Raw genomic sequence first — 16,259 nt, forward strand, 5'->3', positions numbered from 1 at the left:
CTTTAATTTGAACTAATTCTGATACAGGCTTGAAGCTTAGTAATCTATGAAACAACTATGGAAATGAATGTGGCATATGCACTTAGCTGAGTGCCATTTCAGGGTTAACCAAACACAGGCACATGCAGGGTGACATAAGGATGCCAAAGGACAAGAAAAGACTAACCTGTGAGGCTCACAACCGCTTTCACTAGACCACCCTCTGAACGCCTAGAAATTTCACATTATAGGAGCCTCAACGCCCTTTCTCACTACTTCCCCCATAAACTGTGTGCGCTAGCTGTTAGTATTTCACAGTGTAGCATGCCTCTAATCCTACTTAAAGGGGGATGGGGAGGAGGATAGGAAGGAGGCATGCTCCTGTGGTTTCTATAGCCCCACAGACAGCTAAGCTATCTGAAGCATTTAAAAATATTAATTGTAACCATATAATGTGAAGAAGAGCTCTAATATTGTTTTGTCTTAAATATATAAAGTAGTAATGAAAATAAAGTTCCTTACCATATTAGCTACTGCTAACCATTAAGAAATGAAAAACCTATCTCAAAATCTCATATTTTAAAAGTTATTGAAAAAATTCAGACATGAGATTCCATATTTGACATATTACTCTAGGTTTTGTGTACATTTACTTCATAATTTATAGAGAACATGGATCAATTACCTCATATTCTTTCCATGAGCCAAACTCAATGTATTCTCTACCATAAAATGCCAGAATGACCAAGTGGCCTAAAATATTAAAAGCAAGAAGAATTAGGTTAACATTAAAAATGAATTCTTTGATATCTAGAAATTATATGATTACTTTAAATTATTGAATCTAGATAAATATTAATTACCATACAAATGAATTATTTTATTGTATTTTTATATAATTGTATTTTTAAAGCTTCCAATGTAGCCCAAAAAAATATTGTTTTGATATTGCACAAAAGGAGAGAGATTTTTCAAAGAATTAGAATGCAAGTAAACATTATGAACATAATAATTAGGAAAAAATATAAGTGAGGGAAAATAATGAAGAGAAGAATACTTTGAAAAAAATCAACACTTTTAAATTGTGAAGATGAATCTGCCATGGGTGTTCCCCATCCTGAACCCTCCTCCCACCTTCCTCCCCATCCCATCCCTCTGGGTCATCCCAGTGCACCAGCCCAGAGCACCCATGGCAGATTCATGTCAATGTATGGCAAAACCAATACAATATTGTAAAGTGAAAATAAATAAATAAAACTGAAAAAAAAGAAAAAAAAGAAAGTTAATGTAGAAAAATGGAAAAAAATAATAATAAACTGTGAAGATGACAGACCAGCCAATTCTGAGAGCACCCTGATACAGAGAAGCAAAAGTGAGAACAGATTAGCAGATAATATATATTTATTCATTCCTTAAAAATGATTAAATAAGATTTATTTCTTAAAAAAAAAAAACCAGAAATAATATACAAACAGTTCACAAACTGGAGAACTAAGTATATATGATTATTCAGTTTTATGGAAATTTTAAAAAGAGATACTTGGTTTGGAGAAGAATGGGCAAGATTATTTTAAAACTAATGATTTCTATTGGCTAATAAATTTAGGGTAACACTGATATACAAAAATGTAATTAAGCGTATTATTTATATATGTTCACATCTTTTTTGCCCTAAATTTGGCCCATAATATCAGATATAAATTAAGTATAGAGTATTCTATCATTTGGTCAACTGTAAACAATATCATAGCTGCCTGGCGTGCTTTAGTTTTGCTTGCTTTCTTTTTTCTTTAAAGTTAAAGGTGACATTAAGTGACAGTTGCCATAAATTTTTATGTTGGTCCATTAAACTATGAACAGTAACAAAGCAAACAGGCACAGCTGAGTATATATGAACAAGGAACAGTCTAAACACACACTCTCAGGGTTACTTGAACAAGACAAGACAAGGATCACTAAAATAATCACAGGTGTTTGCTGTGTATTTAGGTGATTACAAGTCAGTTACAGCAAAAATGCAATAATCAACACTAATTAACACACCAGAGTTCTCAAAAATAACTTGGAAATTTTTAACCCTATTATCAGATTTTCCTGTTACTTTATTATCATTATGAAATATATTTTCTGACATGAGGCATTACTGTACATATTTATTATAAACTAAATGACTAAATGGGCTTCCCAGGTAACTCAAGTGGTAAAGAGCCACCTGTCAATGTAGGGGACACAGACAGACACAGTTTCTATCCGTAAGTAGGGAAGATCTCCTGGACGATGGCATGGCAACCCATTCCAGTATTTTTGCCTGGAGAATCCCATGGGGAGAGGAGACTGGCAGGCTATACTCTATAGGGTCGCAAAGAGTCAGACACAACTGAAGCAACTTAGCATGCACACACACAAGTGACTAAATACTTCCTAATACCTTTGAGCAAAATGACTATGATTTATACATCCTACAATTAGATTTTTCTCAGGTAATTCTACCAACTCCTTTAGCTCTAATTCTTTTTTCAACCACATTCACCTGTACCTAACTTGAATATCAAGTAAGAAAAGTCAAGCTAATCTACAGTTATCTGTGTCTTCTACTCCTCTCCAGAAAAGTTACAAGTAACATCTCTTTGAAGACATATTCCACGACCTCATTCTGATAATAACATAATTGTTCGGGATCTCTTCATGTCTTGAATTATTACAAGTTTCTCAGCCTCCATATCAGTTCACTGATAATATAAATCTTTGCCATTTATGATTTTAACTTTAAAATCCAGTTCATTTCTTAGAGCCTGTTCTCATATAATATTATTCAATTACCCATTTAAGAAAGAATTGCAACTGTTAGGTGCCACACATACAAATATTTAATATACATGATCCACACACACAAGCAGCGCACTCACTGCCATGACAATAACAGCAAGATGCTCCCACCTTCAAAACTCCACACTGGCCCCATACGAACTTATTTTCCTTCTATACTCTACAATGACTTTCTTCTGATCTCTGGTCCAGATAATCCAAGTATCTTCATCTTTCCCTTTAACACTGAGTCATTACTATGTGCTTAGCAATATGCTAGAAATTGATTAGGTACTTAATGCCAAACAAAACACAATATTTTTTTGTATTCAGGTCCCACCCCATTTGCTCCCACATACTATGCTAACTTTCTCAGTGGCTTTATAATTGTCCTTTATGTTATAGTAGACGCTCAGTCATGTCAGACTCTTTGTGACCCATGGACTGTAGACTGCCAGGTTTGCCTGTCCAGGGAATTCTCCAGGCAAGAAAAGTGGAGTGGAGGAACTGAATCTGGGTCTCCTGCATTGCAGGCAGATTCTTTAACATCTGATTCTCCTGGTAGTCACTATTTCACTCTCATTTTCTCATACTCCACAACTAATAGTAAACAAATTCTGACTTGCCACTCATGTCAGATGGTCCCTTCCAGTACCATCCTGAGACCCAGGCAAAAGTGGTCACTGCCTTGGGCCTTACACTTTAGAGAACCCATTCTTCACCACTGTCCAGGTACTTCATGAAGTAAAAAATCTGTAGAGTCCAAGGAATGCTTTCTGACCTCTCTGACTGTACCACAGCAGATCGCCAAGATTCTGAATTGCCAGGCCAAGAACCCTGGAGTATCATCCCCAGGACAGAGACACAGGCATACCCAAGGGGTAGTCAAAAGACAGTCTGCAAGGGGTAAGGCAATGTTGCTTTGGGAGTGGGCACATGGACATGCTATGGCAAAGAACCTAGAATACAGGGAAAAGGAGGGAGAGTACAGGATAAAAATGAGGTGACAGAGGCCAATTCTCCTTTGGCCACATATGTTCCACTATGTTAAAAATCCTAAAATTCTAAAAGCTCATTATAAAGCTGTATCGGTCAAATTAGAACCCTAATTTGAGCGTGCATTTATTTAACAGTTAACTGATTCGCAGCATTTAAATAGTCAAGACTCATACTGAGTGAACTTCCATGTGTATTCTTGCATCCATAAGTGTTAAAGATGGGCCTGGTTTCTACACCCTGTTTCCATTGATGGTTCACCAGTTTTAATCTTCATTATAATCCATCAAATGTTACAAATGTAGTGACAGCAGTAGCAGCAAAATTAGCACTGATAATACCACTCACTGAGTCCTAGCATAGTATCAACCATTTAATCTTTACTAAACTTGTTCACACCCTTTGTGTTACAACCCAACTATCTATATCTTCATCTTATCCATGAGTTGAAAGTAACAGTGTCAAAAGATGGATTCTAATCAAGGTCTTCCTAAATTAACAGCCCAGGTTCTTCACACTACACTTCCTTTCAGATGATTAAGAGATTTACCTGGCTTCAGACTGCTCCCCGCTAATCTGCATATATCTGCCAGATTAATCTCCCTAAAAGATCTCTTTTACCTTAACATTTGATCCAGTTTTTAAAATATACACTGCTGGTCATGCTCTACTCAGTTAAGTTTCAAGTCCTTAGCCTGATTTTTCTTTCAACGCATCTGTTCATTATTTCCTAAAATACTCTTCAATGTCTTCACACCAAAATCATACCTTGCCTTTCATTCCCGTGTAAGCCAGCCCTTCCCCATATCCCTAGCCAACACACCTCCCTAAAAACGTTTAAGATCCATATCATCATACTTTGCCTCCTTCCTAAAGACTTCTCTGACTACTCAACCCAGAATCTTTTCTCATGCCCAATGTTAAATATCCCTGTAATACTGAGAGTCTCTGATCACTCAACAAGTAATTAGCTATGAACTTAGCAGGGTGTCAACTTCAAAGGATATGATGTATATTCCTGTCACTTTACGAAGTTAATCTTTTTGGAAGGCACTATAGGGGAAACTGGTAAAGTGGCTCTAAAGACAAAACCCCCGGCTGATAATCCACCTTGATCATATATTAGCACAGACTTTGGAACTGAATTTCAAATTAATGCCATTTATGATTGGCAGAATTTTTGGTCCTAGAGCCCATCTTGATCTTAAATTTGCTGAGATACCAAAGAGTTTTTGTTTATGTGTATTATACCTAGTTGTGCAGTGGTATAGCAAACACCCTCTTCCGACAACACAAGAGAACACTCTACACATGGATATCACCAGATGGTCAACACCGAAATCAGACTGATTATATTCTTTGCAGCCAAAGATGGAGAAGCTCTATACAGTCAGCAAAAACAAGACCGGGAGCTGACTGTGGCTCAGATCATGAACTCCTTATTGCCAGATTCAGAAATAAATTGAAGAAAGTAGGAACAACTAGACCATTCAGGTATGACCTAAATCAAATCCCTTATGATTATACACTGGACGTGAGAAATAGATTTAAGGGACTAGATGGGATAGACAGTGTATGATGAACTATGGACGGAGGTTCGTGACATTGTACAGGAGACAGAGATCAAGACCATCCCCATGGAAAAGAAATGCAAAAAAGCACAATGGCTATCTGAGGAGGTATTACTAATAGCTGTGAAAAGAAGAGAAGCGAAAAGCAAAGGAGAAAAGGAAAGATAAACCCATTTGAATGGAGAGTTCCAAAGAATAGATAGCAAGGAGAGATGAGAAAGCCTTCCTCAGCAAAATGCAAAGAAATAAGAGGAAAAAAACAGAATGGGAAAGACTAGAGATCTCTTCAAGAAAATTAGAGATACCAAGGCAACATTTCATGCAAAGATGGGCTCGATAAAGGACAGAAAGGGTATGGACCTAACAGAAGCAGAAGATATTAAGAGGTGGCAAGAATACACAGAAGAACCATACAAAAAAGATCTTCATGACCCAGATAATCATGATGGTGTGATCACTCACCTAGAGCCAGACATTCTGGAATGTGAAGTCAAGCGGGCCTTAGGAAGCATCACTATGAACAAAGCTAGTGGAGGTGATGGAATTCCAGTTAAGCTATTTCAAATCCTGAAAGATGATGCTGTGAAAGTGCTACACTCAATATGCCAGCACATTTGGAAAACTCAGCAGTGGCCACAGGACTGGAAAAGGTCAGTTTTCATTCCAATCCCAAAGAAAGGCAATGCCAAAGAATGCTCAAACTACAATTGCACTCATCTCAAACGCTAGTAATGCTCAAAATTCTCCAAGCCAGGCTTCAGCAATACGTGAACCGTGAACTTCCAGATGTTCAAGTTGGTTTTAGAAAAGGCAGAGGATCCAGAGATCAAATTGCCAACATCCGCTGGATCATCACAAAAGCAAGAGAGTTCCAGAAAAACATCTATTTCTGCTTTATTGACTATGCCAAAGCCTTTGACTGTGTGGATCACAATAAACTGTGGAAAATTCTGAAAGAGGCAAGATCTGACTTGCCTCTTGAGAAACCTGTATGCATGTCAGGAAGCAACAGTTAGAACTGGACAGGGAACAACAGACTGGTTCCAAATAGGAAAAGGAGTATGTCAAGGCCGTATATTGTCACCCTGCTTATTTAACTTCTATGCAGAGTACATCATGAGAAATGCTGGGCTAGAAGAAGCACAAGCTGGAATCAAGATTGCCGGGAGAACTATCAATAACCTCAGATATGCAGATGATACCACACTTATGGAAGAAAGTGAAGAGGAACTAAAAAGCCTCTTGATGAAAGTGAAAGAGGAGAGTGAAAAAGTTGGCTTAAAGCTCAACATTCAGAAAATGAAGATCACAGCATCCGGTCCCATCATTTCATGGGAAATAGATGGGGAAACAGAGGAAACAGTGTCAGACTTTATTTTTGGGGGCTCCAAAATCACTGCTGATGGCGACTGCAGCCATGAGATTAAAAGACACTTACTCCTTGGAAGGAAAGTTATGACCAACCTAGACAGCATATTAAAAAGCAGAGACATTACTTCGCCAACAAAGGTATGTCTAGTCAAGGTTATGGTTTTTACAGTGGTCATGTATGGATGTGAGAGTTGGACTGTGAAGAAAGCTGAGCGCCAAAGAATTGATGCCTTTGAACTGTGGTGTTGGAGAAGACTCTTGAGAGTCCCTTGGACTGCAAGGAGATCCAACCAGTCCATTCTAAAGGAGATCAGTCCTGGGTGTTCATTGGAAGGACTGATGCTGAGGCTAAAACTCCACTTTGGCCACCTCATGAGAAGAGCTGACTCATTGGAAAAGACTCTGATGCTGGGAAAGATTGAGGGCAGGAGGAGAAGGGGACGACAGAGGATGAGATGGCTGGATGGCATCACCAACTTAATGGACATGAGTTTGGGTAAACTCCCAGAGTTAGTGATAGACAGGGAGGCCTGGTGTGCTGCGGTTCATGGGGTCGCAAAGAGTCGGACATGACTGACTGACTGAACTGAACTGATATATTCATCAGCCAACTTTACTCCCTTCACCCTCAAAAATGCCAAATTTATAGTTTCAACTCATTTTATAATGTAAATATTCCCAATATGGCTAGTTTCAACTTAGCAATGTGACATCTGAATAAAGATTTAAGAAGATATGAACAACACTGGCTCTCTCCAGCTATTAAGAGGAGTTTCAGTTCACTACTGGTTATGCCTGTTCATTTATCGTACTAGAAAATAAAATGGAAGGAGAAGTCCAAGATAGTGGCATAGGAAGATCCTACATTTCTCCCGTGGATAAACCAAACCTACAGCTACATATGGAATAATTCCCTCTGGGGAAAAAAAATAAAAACTAAAAATTCTGCCAGCAAACAGTAAAAAGGCCAGATCACAACCGGGAGCAGAGGCAGCCTCACCAAGAACCTCATTCCAGCATGGCAACCTGCAATTGGGGGGATTTCACAAATCCAGAGCTTCTCCCTCAGGAGGAAAAGGTGCATGCCCCGTATCAGGCACCCCTACCCTTAGGATACGCAGCAAAGAGACAAGCCTCCAAAATGTCTAGCTATGAAAACAACGGGGCTCACATCCAAGACACCCAAAGGACTATAGGGAGCTGGGATACTTTAAAGGGCTTGAGCTCAGACTCACTCTCTCTGGACACCAGCACAAAAACAGCAGTTTGAAAACTTATTATATGTGAATAAGATGCACTCATAGTCTTAAAGCAGCTACCAGAAGGACAGAAATCTGACTGGACTCTATGGGGACAGAAAGAGAATGTTGCTCAGTCATGTCCAACTCTGCAACCCCATGCACTAAAGCCTGCCAGGTTCCTCTATCCATGGAATTCTCCAGTTAAGAATACTGAAGTGTGTAGCCATTCCTTTCTCCAGGGAATCTTCCAGACCCAGGGACTGAACCTGGGTCTCCTGCATTGAAGGCAGATTCTTTACTGTCTGAGCCACTAGGAGGTGGTCATTTTTCTGCTCCCCTCTGCCATGAAGGTGCTAGCAGGTACGCCCTGACCCTGTACTCTCTCACGGCCCTGCCAAAAATGGTGGGCTCACCCAAATCCTGAGCTCTCCTGCTGCCTCAGTGAAGTTGGCAGGCATGGGCAATACACACAGGGAACACTCCTTGCTTACCTATCCGGCTATGGTAGCCAGGGGCTGGCATTCTTGGGTCCCACAGGACTATTAACAATTGGAAAGACAGTTGTGGCAGGCATCAGCCTCAAGGCACCACAGAGTCAGTAGAATGAAACATATCCTAGATCTTTCGGTAAAAAGGAGAATTTATTTAGCTTGAGGGGCTATAACTTTAGCTTGAGGGGCAGACTAAGGCTTGTCAAACACATCTAGACTACTACAAAGCTGTCCAGTGAAAACAGGCCAGGAAATACCATCTTTGTGCATCCCTGGACCTTGCAACAGTTCTCTACTTTGTGCCAGAAAACAGCTTATACACATGACTGAAGCCTCGATTTTTGCAAGTGATGCTCAAGACACCTCCAGGTTACCAGCAGTGCTTATGGTTGCAATCCCACAGGTCTGTACATATTTGCATTCTTAAAAGGCTGTTTGAAGGTCCAGCTTCTCGTCAGCTTAAAGATAGCTGCTGACTGAGCTACTTCCCTTTGGAACACTGATAGGTTATGGACATAGCCTCAACAACTGGGAACTAACAGGAATAAGTCAGGCTGCTTGGATAACCACAAAGGTTCAACAGACAACCAAGACCTAGGGTGAGACTGAAAGATACAGTTCATCTCCAAACACAACGCCATTCCTTCAAGATTGGGAAGGTAGTTGTTTCGCCTAATATACAGAATCAAACAGAGTCAAGCAAAATGAAGACAGAGAACAAGTCTGAAAGAGAAGAACAAGAAAAAACCTAACAACAACAAAAACCTCAGTGAAACAGAGATAAGTAAATTGTTTGAAAAAGAGTAAAAGATAAATGTAAATAAGCTAACTGCTCCAATTAAAAGAAATGGAGTGGCTGAATGGATACATAAACAAAACACATCTATATACTCCTACAAGAGACTCACTTCAGATATAGAACAACACACACAAATAAAGTCAAGGGATGGAAAAAGATATAGAATGCCAATAGAAACCAAAAGAAAACTGGGGCAGCTATACTTCTATCAGAAAAAAAAGAAAATAGACCTGGGTCAGAAAGATCCCCTGGAGAGGGAATGGCAACCCACTCCAGTATTCTTGCCTGGAAAATCCATGGACAGAGGAGTCAGGTGGGCTACAGTCCCATAGGGTCACAAAGAGTTGGACAAGACTGAGTGACACACACACACACACACACACACACACACACACACACACACATCATGATAAAGGGGTCAATCTAAAGACAATAGTATTTGTAAATATACATGCACCCAACATAAGAGCACCACAGATATTAACACACCTAAAGGGAGAAAGTGATGGGAATACAATAATATTGCAGAACTTTAATAACCCACTTACATAAATGAATAGCTCATCTACACATTATGAGAAAACTGAAAAACTCATAAACGTGTGAAGATTAAACAACATACAGTTAAACAACCAACAGGTCAAGAAATCAAAAGAAAAATTTTAAAAATACTTTGAGACACAATGTACCAAAATATAAAGTGAAAAAGTGAAGTCGCTCAGTCGTGTCCAACTCTTCGCGACCCCATGGACTGTAGCCTATAAGGCTCCTCCGTCCATGGAATTTTCCAGGCAAGAATACTGGAGTGGGTTGCCATTTCCAAAAGCAGTTCTAAGAAGAATGTATAGTCATACAACTCTAGCTCAAGAAAAAAGAAAAATCTCAACCCATCTAACTTTACACCTAAAGGAACTAGGCTTCACTGGTGGCTCATATGGTAAAGAATTTGCCTGCAATGCAGGAGACCCAGGTTCCATCCCTGCATTGGGATGATCCCCTGGAGAAGGGAATGGCAACCCACTCCAGTATTCTTGCCTGCAGAATTCCATGGACATAGGAGCCTGGTGGGCTACGTCCATGGGGTCACAAAGAGTTGGACATAACTAAGCAACTAACACCCTCCACTTTTCAAAGGAACTAGAAAAGAAGAACAAAGCCCAAAGTAGGTTGAAAGAAGGAAATAAAAATGATTAGAGCAGAAAAAGAGACTAAAAAGGCAACAGAAGAGATCAATGAACCTAAAAACCCATTCTTTGACAAAATAACCAAAACTGACAAACTGTTAACTGAATTCACCACTCTCACCACTTTTATTTAACGTAGTATTAGAGTCCTAGTGAGAGCAATTAGTCAAGAAAAAAATAAATAAAAGGCATCCAAACTGAAAAGGAACAAGTAAAACTGTCACTATTTGAGGACAGCGTGTATATATGTCAGACAGAGAAAGAGACATACTGTACGATCTTATATATAGAATCTAAAAGACAACACAAATGAACAAGCCAAATTCATTTAAAAAAATAAAAACAACACAGATGGCTGCCAAAGTGGAGGGGAATTGGAGGTGGGCAAATGGATGACCTGATCAAGAGGTACTAACTTGCAAATAAAAAATGTTAAGGGCATGTAATATACAAATGGTGACTATAGTTTATAATAATACTGTAGTGTATATTTGAAAGTTGCCAAGGGAGTAAATCTTAAAAGTTCTCATCACAAGAAAGAAAAAAGAAATTTTGTAACTTTGTATGGGATGGTTGGTAACCAGACTTACTGTCCTGATCATTTTGCAGTGAATACAAATAACAAATCATTATGTTGGACACCTAAAAATACATGCATAAAAAAAGAGAAATTAATAAAACCATTACATCTTATAACAGTCACAATTTTATGAAATAACTAATTTTCTGAAAAAAAAAACAATTTTATGAGAACAGTAGCATTGTTTTTTGTATTGTTCAGTCCCTAAGTCGTGTCCAACTCTGCGGCCCCATGCACTGCAGCATATCAGGCTTCCCTGTCCTTCATTATCTCCCAGAGATTGCTCATACTCATGTCCATTGAGTTGGTGATGCCATTCAACCAGCTCATCCTCTGTCGACCCTTTCTCCTCTTGCTCTCAATCTTTCCTATCATCAGGGTCTTTTCCAATGAGTTGGCTCTTTGTATTAGGTGGCCAAAGTACTTCAGCCTCAGTCCTTCAAATGAATAATCAGGACTGATTTCCTTTAGGATTGACTGGTTGGATCTCCTTGCTGATCAAGTTACTCTCGAGAGTCGTCTTCAGCACCACAGTTTGAAAGCATCAATTCTTCAGCACTCAGCCTTCTTTATGGTCCAACTCACATCTATCCATGACTACTGGAAAAACCCAGCTTTGACTATATGTTCATTTGTCAGCAAAGTGATATCTCTGCTTTTTAACACGCTTTCTAGTGTTGTCACCTTTTCTTCCAAGGATCAAGGATCTTTTAATTTTGCGGCTGCCATCACTGTCCGCAGTGATTTTGGAGCCCAAGAAAATAAAATCTGTCACTGTTTCCACTTTTCTCCCATCTATTTACCATGAAGTGTTGGCACCAGATGCCATGATCTTTGTTTTTTGAATGTTGAGTTTTAAGCCAGCCTTTACACTCTCCTCTTTCACCTTCGTCAAAAGGCTCTATAGAGAGAGATAAATGTTGCATACTAACACATATGTATAGAATCTAGAAAGATGGCACTGATAAAATTACTCAGGGCAGCAGTGGAGACACAGACATAGAAAACAGACTTATGGACATGGTAGGGGGACGGGAGGAAAGAGAGGGGGAGATGTATGGAGGAAGTAACATGGAGAGTTGCATTACCATATGTAAAACAGATAGCCAATGGGACTGGTATGACTGGTAAAGAGACAGCTGTATGACTCAGGGAACTCAAACAGGGGCTCTGTAACAACCTAGACGGGTGGGATGGGGAGAGAGATGGGAGGGAAGTTCAAGAGGGAGGGGACATATGAACCTATGGCTGATGCATGTTGATGTTTGGCAGAAACCAACAAAATTCTGTAAAGCAATTATCCTTCAATTAAAAAATAAATAAATTTTAAAAATAAAAAAATTAGAGTTTACAAAAAAAAAAGAGGCTCTTTAGTTCCTCTTTGCTTTCTGCCACTGAAGTGGTATCATCTGCCTATCTGATTTAAATTATTTAAATATCTGAGGTTGTTGATATTTCTCCTGGCAATCTTGATTCTGGCTTGCAAATCATGCAGCCTGCCATTTAGCATGCTGTACTCTGCATAAAAGTTAAATAAGCAGGGTGACAGTATTCAGCCTTGACATACTCCTTTCCCAATTTTGAACCAGTCCATTGTTCCATCTCCAGTTCTGTTACTTCTTGCCCTGCATAGGAGCTTCTCAGGAGACAGGTCGGTAGGCATTATTTTAGTTTCATAAACTTCTTTAACATATTAATAGAAAGCAACTGGCTTCTCAGGTCTACTTTTACACACAACTTGCTGTTTTGATTGAAATATATAAAATAAATGCAGCCTCACATAGATATTTAGTTGAAAAGGAAAGACCTCCTGGGGCTAGTGACCACCCCTCCACCCCCGCCCCAGGGTCCTCCATTCATACTTTGAGCAGCATTCACATGCAGTATACATTTTATATCGGAGAAGGCAATGGCACCCCACTCCAGTACTCTTGCCTGGAAAATCCCAAGGACGGAGGAGCCTGGTGGGCTGCAGTCCATGGGGTTGCTAAGAGTCGGACACGACTGAGAGACTTCACTTTCACTTTTCACTTTCAATTTTATATAGAAGACTGTGGTGTGAAAAGATCTTACCAATAGTGAGAGTTTGGACTAGTTTAGTAGTTTAAGTTTTTCTCACTTAGCAATTATTTAAATATGGAGAATTCTAACTTTAGTCTGCACTGAAAGTTTATGCTATTTCCTGTGTATATTTACATATATATACATACACATATATATGCAAATATACTTCCCAATTCAACAACTCAAAGTACAAAGAATATCAAGGAAGATGTAATTATAAAGTAAAAACTTCATTTTCAGGAGAAAAAACTTTACAAAAAGAATATTTATGAAGCTCACAAATGTATCTTCACTTGGTTGGCCATAATCTTCAGTTAAGCATAAAAGGTACAATTATCCTCTATGTTTTCACAAGTGATCAATGGCACCATATGTACAAAATGACAAATCAAGAGTTACATATTCACTGATGTAAAAAAATAGCTTGAGAACAGAATTATATTTTGGTTAACTTAAATTTTATATTTCCCAATTTAATGTTTTTAGCAATATTTACTTCTTCAAAATGATACTGTTAAACAGCTTAACAGTATGAGCACATAAGTCATTGTTGTTGTTTAATTTGTAAGTCCTGTTTGACTCTTTGGCAAATCCATGGACTGAACCCGCCAGGCTCCTCCATCTATGGGATTTCCCAGGCAAGAATCCTGGAATAGGCAGCCACTTCCTTCTCTAGGAGATCTTCCCGACCCAGGGGTCAAAGCCAGGTATCCTGTACTTGCAGGTGTATTCTCTACCACTGAGACACCTGGGAAGCCCATACATAAGTCATACTCAATCTAAAATTTATAGAACTACAGGCAATAGCCAGTAGTTTTATCTGAAAAACTGTATATTCTTAACAGTAAGTGCTATTTTCCCTTGGCTCTAAGTATCACTGTAGCCTGGTATTTTTTTCCCTTTTACAATATCAAGGCAAAGTTAAGTATGTTCCTTACCTCCTCCTTTACTTAAGCTTCGGCTAGAATTACCTTCTTCAAAGAACTGAAATAGGAGAGTTATTGCCTAAACCAGTTTAATCCCACTAGCTACTTCAAAATGCTACATTTCAAACCACTTCTATTCTTTTGCAAATATTATCATTAAATTAAATGCCTTTATGATCCCTTTAGCAACAACAGTATATATTAAAATTTAAACTATATTTTGTAAATCGAACATAAGTATATTGAACATTTTTTCAAGGGTAGGCCAAAAAGCGCCATAGGTAATCGGATTTTTATGGGACTCTACTGTTGCTTTATTTCTTAGCAGAAGCTACTGATAACTCATTTTCAGTTTGCCTTTATCATTAGTATTAGGTGCTGGGCAGTTTACTCACTTCTGCTCCTACTTTTTATGTGGAAGAAAAAACTGGAGAGAAGTCAAATGTTTAAATAATATAAGGATCACCATGCTGCTGCTGCTGCTAAGTCGCTTCAGTCATGTCCGACTCTGTGTGACCCCATAGACGAAAGCTCACCAGGCTCCCCCATCCCTGGGATTCTCCAGGCAAGAACACTGGAGTGGGTTGCCATTTCCTTCTCCAAAGGATCACCATACAGACTTACTAAAATAAACTTGCTTTATTCTTTAAATTCTACCCTATGTTAAGAGTAATTAGTATTTCATCTGACCAGTGTATATTTTTATCAATTATTGCTCTGTAATCTTTAAAGATGCTGTCCCAATATTTGAATCTGTGAACAAGAGGGATTACTATAAACTGTTTATTCTAACAAATTCCTAATACTGAAAATGACTTAATAAAATATACATACATATTCCTCTTGGAAAACCATTATTTTCTGATTATTTTCTGATTTCATGTTACTATTTTCAGCTGCCACCCTCTCCAGCAAAACCCTCTTCACATCCTACCACAAGGAGTAAGCTAGAAAAATAATGACCATACTTGCTACCAGTCTGAGTGCCACTATAGACTTTCACGCTACGTTCTCTATAGATACATCTTGCTTTATCATTCACCTTTTTACTTTATAATGCAACCTGTATATGCAATATCTTCATGTTTACATTAAAAATCTGGGCTTAAAATAGTTGAAGAATTTAAAAATAATTAGTCATCAAATGATAAGCCAGGAATTGAACTCAGGTCTATTTTTATTTTCAAAAGGCTAGGACTCACACCTTCCTCTAACAATTTTGCAAGTTGACAAAGCTCATGCAACATGCATCAGGTATTTTTATTTTCTTCAGCTAAAGACATAAGTAGCCATAGATATTTGTGTAAGTGAAATTCACATGAGTGTCTCACATAGCATACTTTGGGTCTCTGTGGAAACTTTACAGTTCCATGCAAGTACTCCAATAGACTTCTATTAATATTGGGACAATCCCAACAAAAATCTATATTCAAGATTAGTTGAAGGAGGTAATCATTCCAGAAGTCTGCTTCATACTAATCGTTTTTGTGTCTTCAAGAGTGAGCTGTGATTTCATACTCATAGGTTGAATTACAGTTCACACCATGCCTCATGATGTGGAAGAGGACAAAGTCGTTAACTACTAGAAGGTGTGGCAGGTCAGCCTACTGAACAGCCCAACTACAATTCAGAATATAGGCGTGACTTCTATACAGTGGTATGCAGTCACTATGTAAAATAAAGACAGTAACACTTCAGAAATATCATTGACTGTAAAAAAAGAACCACATAATCAATTTATTCCCTAGAAAAGCAGACAATTCAATGTTGTACAAGTGACGCCTAAATTCAAGTATTAAACTCACTGTAGCTCTGGTGGATTACTAATACTTCAGATACTCTAGTGGTAAAACTTCCAAACAACCTAGTTCTGCTTGGTAAAGGTAGTATTTACATTGAATTTGAATTTGGACGCTAATTCACCAGTGAGCAGAAAAATTTTCTTTGGTGATGCCATGCTGATCCCTGGGTCTATGACACCTCCTAATACCATTCTCTACTAGGAAGCTAGTATAATATTAGGTGGGTGTATTAAAATACCTCAAGGGGAAAATGGCACTGTGGATAACTTATTATTATAGAAATGCACACACACAAACACACACACAAAAAGAATGGCACTTAATCACTGATAAAAATTTCTACGTAAAGAAAATTTATTGTTAAAAAATAGTTTATACTATTTACCATTTACTCATTCTATGCCATGAGCTTAAGAGGTTGATTTTACCTTTAGCTAAAGCTGTGTATTT

The 16,259-nt window shown here is 38.4% G+C and overlaps 1 protein-coding gene across 4 annotated transcripts in view; it reads right to left on the bottom strand.

Moving 5' to 3' along the window:
• RFX3 (regulatory factor X3) overlaps nt 1-16,259 on the bottom strand; it is a 337,712-nt gene that overhangs the window by 293,990 nt on the left and 27,463 nt on the right. For 3 of the 4 annotated variants that reach the window (XM_070375833.1, XM_005896758.2, XM_070375834.1), the window contains exon 2: nt 665-732. The exons of the other annotated variant lie outside the window; for it this stretch is intronic. The gene's annotated coding sequence lies outside the window, so the exon portion shown is untranslated. The remainder of the gene's footprint in view (nt 1-664; nt 733-16,259) is intronic. 4 annotated transcript variants of the gene reach the window in all.

This window comes from Bos mutus, chromosome 8 (genome assembly GCF_027580195.1).
Source record: "Bos mutus isolate GX-2022 chromosome 8, NWIPB_WYAK_1.1, whole genome shotgun sequence".
NCBI lineage: Eukaryota > Metazoa > Chordata > Mammalia > Artiodactyla > Bovidae > Bos > Bos mutus.